Here is a 6,209-nt window from a genome sequence, read left to right as displayed (position 1 = left end):
CATATTAACTGGATGGTGCTGAAGCTGGATTTATTTTTTAGCGTTTGCTTTTATTGCCGAAGACAAGCTGGAGAACACTGTAATGTATCCCAGCTTGTATTTCCACCACACAAAAGAACAGATGCACTAATTAGCGTTTGAAATCACACACTTGCCTGAAAAACAAACACACACACACACACACACACACACACACACACACACACACACACACACACAGAGTCCATCAATAAAATTTATCAAAAATATCAAGGCTTATGTTGATCTGAGAGTCTTATGAAGCATTTTATAGAAAAACAAAAGGGGCCTAACAAATTAATTAATTTTTAAATGCGACCAAATTGTAAACAAATAGATACGTTAACATTCAAGTCTTTTACTAATTAATTTTCATGAATAAAGAACACCACAATCACCATTGCCTTGCTATTATAAAATTAATAGATACATTTTTATATTCTGTATTTAAGACTGTTTGAGATGGCAGTACATTGGAAATGGAAACAACAACAACATAAAAAGCACTTGCACATGTTCAAAGAGTAGTTTTTGTGCTTCCACTATTTCATACATCTTGGAAAGACACACACCTGATCTCAGACGATAGTTGATCTGCAGTCAGATTCCTTTTCTGTTGATACTGGCTTTTAGTTATGCATAGGAATAAATATTTTCATGTGTAAATATCTTACAGGTGCACCTCTTTGGTCTCACAGTTTGAAGATTTATTTCCAGTACACAAACACATTTCTAGCTGTTTTAATCCTCACAGAAGCTGCTGAGGTAACAACACAAACTGAGTTATCCTCAACACTGCAACACTAAAGGCGGTTTAGTTTTGATGGACTGGTGAGGCAAATCAGTAGCAAAAGCAATTAAGATAAGCTGGAACGCTCACTGTACTTTTTGAGTGTTCAAACCAAGCCATAACTCCATTTAATTTTTTTCTTTGTGACCACGAGGGTCCGTCTTTACGGGATAGTCCACGCAAATGCTACTGCACTTAAATTTGCATTCCGACAGTAGCTAAATCTTCGTGTATTTTGCTAATATAACCTCAAAGGCTTGTTTTCTCTCTTCTCTAGCTGGCTATTGATAATCCTGTTGAATAAACATCATTTCCACGTGTACATATTTTTGTGGCTTCATCTTAACAATTCCACTCCCACACAATATAGGTTCATCTGCAATAAAATGCATTGTACTTGTGCTCTGACTGCAGCTGCTTCTGGGGATTAAAAACAAACATGACTTATCCTGCACACTGTGATTGTACAGGCTGTTTGGTGGCTTTTTCCAGATAGCGTGTCTCAACGTATAACAATGACTCTTGGCTGCAGCTGCAAACATTTCTCTGAATTGGATTACATTCTCACAATACATGGTAGGCCACATTCTCATCCTAGATAAACTGTGGCAATGGATAGAGGAGGGGATGGAAAAAGCACATCTCCGAGGGCAGAAGTAATTCATTTTAGCATAAAATGGAAAGTTCAGGAAATCACACTTTATGATTTTATGTTAAAAACAGAGTATAGAATGAATTAACTAAAGAACTAGTTTGATATTTACCACCCATGGCAGTGTGGATGGTATTTTTTTTTCACCTTGTAAGTGTGTGTGTGTGTGTGTGTGTGTGTGTGTGTGTGTGTGTGTGTGTGTGTGTGTGTGTGTGTAGGTGTGTGTGTATGTAGTCATGGTAAGTGACAATTGTGAATTTGACTTCTTTGGCTGGTGTTCATGTGTGTGTCTGTCTATAGATCTCCAAAGATTGATTCTGTTCATCTGGACGTAGCGTTTTCAGTGGGAGAAACGTTTCGTCACTCATCCAAGTGACTTCTTCTGTCTCAGCTGACTGTGGTTTTCCCAGCCTTATAAACAGTACATTTGCATAATGACTGAAACCAACCCACTGATGGGACGATGGGCTGGGAGGTCAGTTCCTTCATCATGATTATACAAATTCTCATGACAACTGATCATTGATACTGTTAAGATTGGGGAAACTTGCAGTCAGCTGAGACTGAAGAAGTCACTTGGATGAGAGACGAAACGTTTCGCCCACTGAAAACGCTACGTCCAGATGAACAGAATCAACCTTTGGAGATTTACTTACCTGGATGATTGAGAATGCATCAAGGCGTCTGTCTATAGACTGACACAAGATGGTGTTTAGTTTGAGATTTAGATGATTGCATTCTTGCCAGTGTCATGTTTGGCGTATCTCAACCAATTCTGCCAAGACGACTGGTGAAATAAGATGAGTGGTCAAATATCCAGCCAGAATTATGCCAGAAGCTTGCATCTGAGGTGCAACTTAACCAAATCTTGATGAGTATGTATGGATATATTTGAACCTGTGTGTATACTTGTGACCCTATATGGATTAGAGAAAAATCCAAAATAACACTTGTTCACCCAAAGTTATTAAATGTATGTTGCACAATAATTGGAAAAAGAACAGTTACGAAAAACATTATAAAAGCCCCAAATTGATGAGTGTACGTAAACTTTCTTTCACAGTTGTACAACCAGTGATTACCTCTTTGGTTGTAGAAGAAAACAGGAAGCCAAAATATTGCAGACTTCGTCCAAAAAAAATCTTTTGAAGCCTTCTATAATTTGGGATTGTCTGAGCTCCTGCACTGATATATCATTGAAAGGCAAAGTATTTAAATGGACTGAGTGCAATGGGTCAAATAAAAGAGTTTGGTTGTAGTGTCCAATCTGTCAGACTGGGTATAAGAAATTTCGGGAAATGTCAGAGAGTGCCATCATTGTCTTTACAGCAGCAGTGTTAATAGCAGTGTGACAAAGCATACTACAACAAACATATTGTCGTTACAGCGTTGGCCTTTTGCAGGTCTTGAAAACCCCCTAAAGAGGAGAAGAAACCGAAGCCAGTAATAACCAGGGAAAACAGGGCAAACAGAAACTGAGCATAGCATTCGTTCTGGCAGGCTACAGAGACAAGCTAAACCAGCAATCCCTGCAGATTTCAAGGCAGTCCACATCAGCTGATGTCTCAGCTGATTCCCTTTTGTGCATCCTTTTGGCATGCTATTTAATCTACTTTACCCTGCATACACTTACAACCCACCTCCAACTCAGCTCCTCCATCTCATGCTATTCATGCTCACTTAATTAGCATCACGTTAGTTGTCATTGATGCCTGCTCTGAACTGTGAGGGGGTCTGCTGCTTCTCAGCCTCCCTTTACACTGTAAAAGAAAATCCTAAAAAAATAGTAATATTCCGGCAGCTGGGGCGCCAAAATAATACCAGAAAATACCAGAAAATAACTTTCTCATAAAAATACGGTTATTTTCAGAAATGACAATACAGTTTGTTGCCCTAATTTTACATGGGATTTGACCCCTTTCAAGTGCTTAAATTAGGAACATTTTAATGTGATTAAACGATGAAATTACCTATAAACAATTCAATGAATGCGGCATGAATAATAATACTTGTACAGAAATATACAGTTAACAGTTGGTTTAAATAATAATGGATTGCATTTATATAGCGCTTTTTGGGGCCCTCCACTATTCTTTCACTCTCACATTCACACACTGGTGGAGGCAAGCTACAGTTGTAGCCACAGCTGCCCTGGGGCAGACTGACAGCAGGTGGTAGGGGAAGTGTCTTGCCCAAGGACACAACGACTGAGCGTGTTCGAGCAGGGCTCGGACCGGCAACCTTCTGATTACAAGACGAACTGTCAACTCTTGAGCCACGATCGCCCTAAATAATATTAATTGATGTAAAAAAAAGTTTATAAGAATCATTTTATATATTTTTCCATAGTATTACATTTGAATTTAACAGTTCAATCTTTCAAATAACGGACAAATATCTGTGAAATTATGATACATTTATGAATGTATTTTAACAATCTAAATATGCATATGTACAGACAAATATATTTAAAAAACAAGAAAATTATGTTTTATTACATTTACAGTGATTTTATGTTATTTTACATTTGAAATGTAAAATCACAGTCTATTTATGTAAATTTAATGATATTCTAGAAAAACAGTACAAAACTGTAAAATACACAGTAAAATACTTTTATATTACTTTTTTTTTTTTTTTACAGTGTATAGGCTTTTCATATTTGAACATGGAAAGGACAGAACAGAGCCATGATAGTATAATAAGCCTATTTTTTAAACTAAAGTGGTCCTATTAGAGATGCAGATGTTGAAAGTGCACTATAAATAAATTCATTCATTTATCCATTCATTTAATTTTAGCATGGGTGTTATGCTTGTTTTCCATTGTCCATCCTTTGTCATGTTTTATTTGTTTATTTTGTAAGCGCAGTCAGATTAAAGGTTTTTGGTCATATATTTTTAAATGAAAATAAATAAATAAATTAGCCATGTCCAGTTTTTAGTCACCAAAATTCTAAAGGCATTGTACTACTCTGTTTTTGAAGACCAGAATAAATGTGACACCTGATAAAAAAAGAAAAACAAAGTTTTACAAATATATTTCAGATTGCCTTAATGTAAAATCCAAGTTATTATATTTCAATTACTGAAGTACACAGTGCTTTTTCTCACCAGCAGGTGGCAGAATAAACTGTCAAGCAGTTAAAATGACAAGGAAATTAAGGGGCATCTGCTTATTCATGAAGTGCTCCCAGCTTTTAAGCCTGAAGAAATATCATGATGTTTTTTTTGTTATTCTAAAACACTAATGCCACTGCAGACTGGATAGTCTTTCTTTTAGTCATATTCTCATGCATTAAAACCTTTTTCACAAACTCTTTCAGTGTTCATATGGGCATCTGACTATTGTTTCAAGGCAAACCTGGCAAACTGCAAAACTGATCCTTCGAGTGCTGTTTACTGCCAGCTTTACATATCAATCATGGCCATGTACACCTGAAATCAGTCACGGTGAGACTATATTACTGGGAAGGCTGAACTGCTTTCTGCACATAAATTATTACTGAATTTTGTTTATACTGCATAAAAGTGTAATAATAACAGAAAATGTCAGTAGTTCATGCTGAAGCAATAAACAATATAAAAACCTTTGTGGTAGCAGGAAGCACAGAAACTGACAAACACACGCGCCAGTAGTAATAAAAGTCTGCATCAAAGAAAACAGGGGTTACCATGCTATTAAGCAATGCTCGACGCTGTGAAGTGCACCTACAGTTACATTTACATCTGTGGAAAACTGTGGTGTTGCCAGGCATTACAATGGGCCAGACAGATCTATGGCCTGATGCCCAGAACTCTGCTACTCAGAGTCCCAAGGCTCAAACTGCAACTCCCAGTCTAGCTGCTAATGTAACCTCTCCATCCCCTCTTCCCACAGTACACATGACTGAAGGTGTGTGAGGGTGAGTGAGAGGCGAAGGTACAGAAAAACTGCAACACAATCAGTCGCTGTTCTAACGTTTCATAGCCGTGGCATCTCATTAATTGACTGTTGATGTTTTGGTTATGTAACGAGCCGCACATTCCTGATCCATCTGTGACTACAGTAAGGTGCAGTCACAGATGGATACTTTCATCTGCTGGTAGCACAACGTTGCCCAACCACCATGTGTGTTTACAGTGTGAGTAATTGGATTTAAGGTTTTTGCTGTCTTAAATGTGTAATTTTCACCCTTCTCTGCTTTGACAATATGTGTAAAAACATGTCTAAAGATAATAAAGACGATCACTGATTAAATAAACTGGGACAACTAACAATGATGAGCAGTGACAATTTATGTGAAACGGTACGTTTTGAGGTTATGCGACCTGTTTCAGGTTTTCATCTGTCAGGCTCTCTCTCTCTCCTAGAACCATGAAATGCTATGAATTTTTTCAAGAAGCTTAAAATGCTCTGTTTGTTGTGCTATGCTGAGTTGCAGCTCTCTCTGTGCTTTCATTAGAAGACTTGCTGGCCTCTCCTTTAGCCTGCACTGAATCACAACTCTGGCAGGGCACAGATAGTTGCAAATGTGAGCAGGAATACCAAATATCACATACCAGCACCCGTCATCTGCTAAGTAAGGGTTTCATTCAACTGCAAGCAACACCGGACCCAGTAATTACCAGTCTTATTCTAAAGGTATGCAATTCATTATGATTTACTTCGTATTTGGCTTTTAAGCCCAGGTGTGATTCTACTTTTGCTCAGACTGAATCACTCTCTGAATCCCAAAGTCTGTCACTGGGGTGCAAAAGCAGAGCTAAT

This window comes from Aulonocara stuartgranti (genome assembly GCF_965226115.1).
Source record: "Aulonocara stuartgranti genome assembly, chromosome: 20".
Taxonomy (NCBI): domain Eukaryota; kingdom Metazoa; phylum Chordata; class Actinopteri; order Cichliformes; family Cichlidae; genus Aulonocara; species Aulonocara stuartgranti.
Note: the sequence above shows the minus strand (reverse complement) of the source record.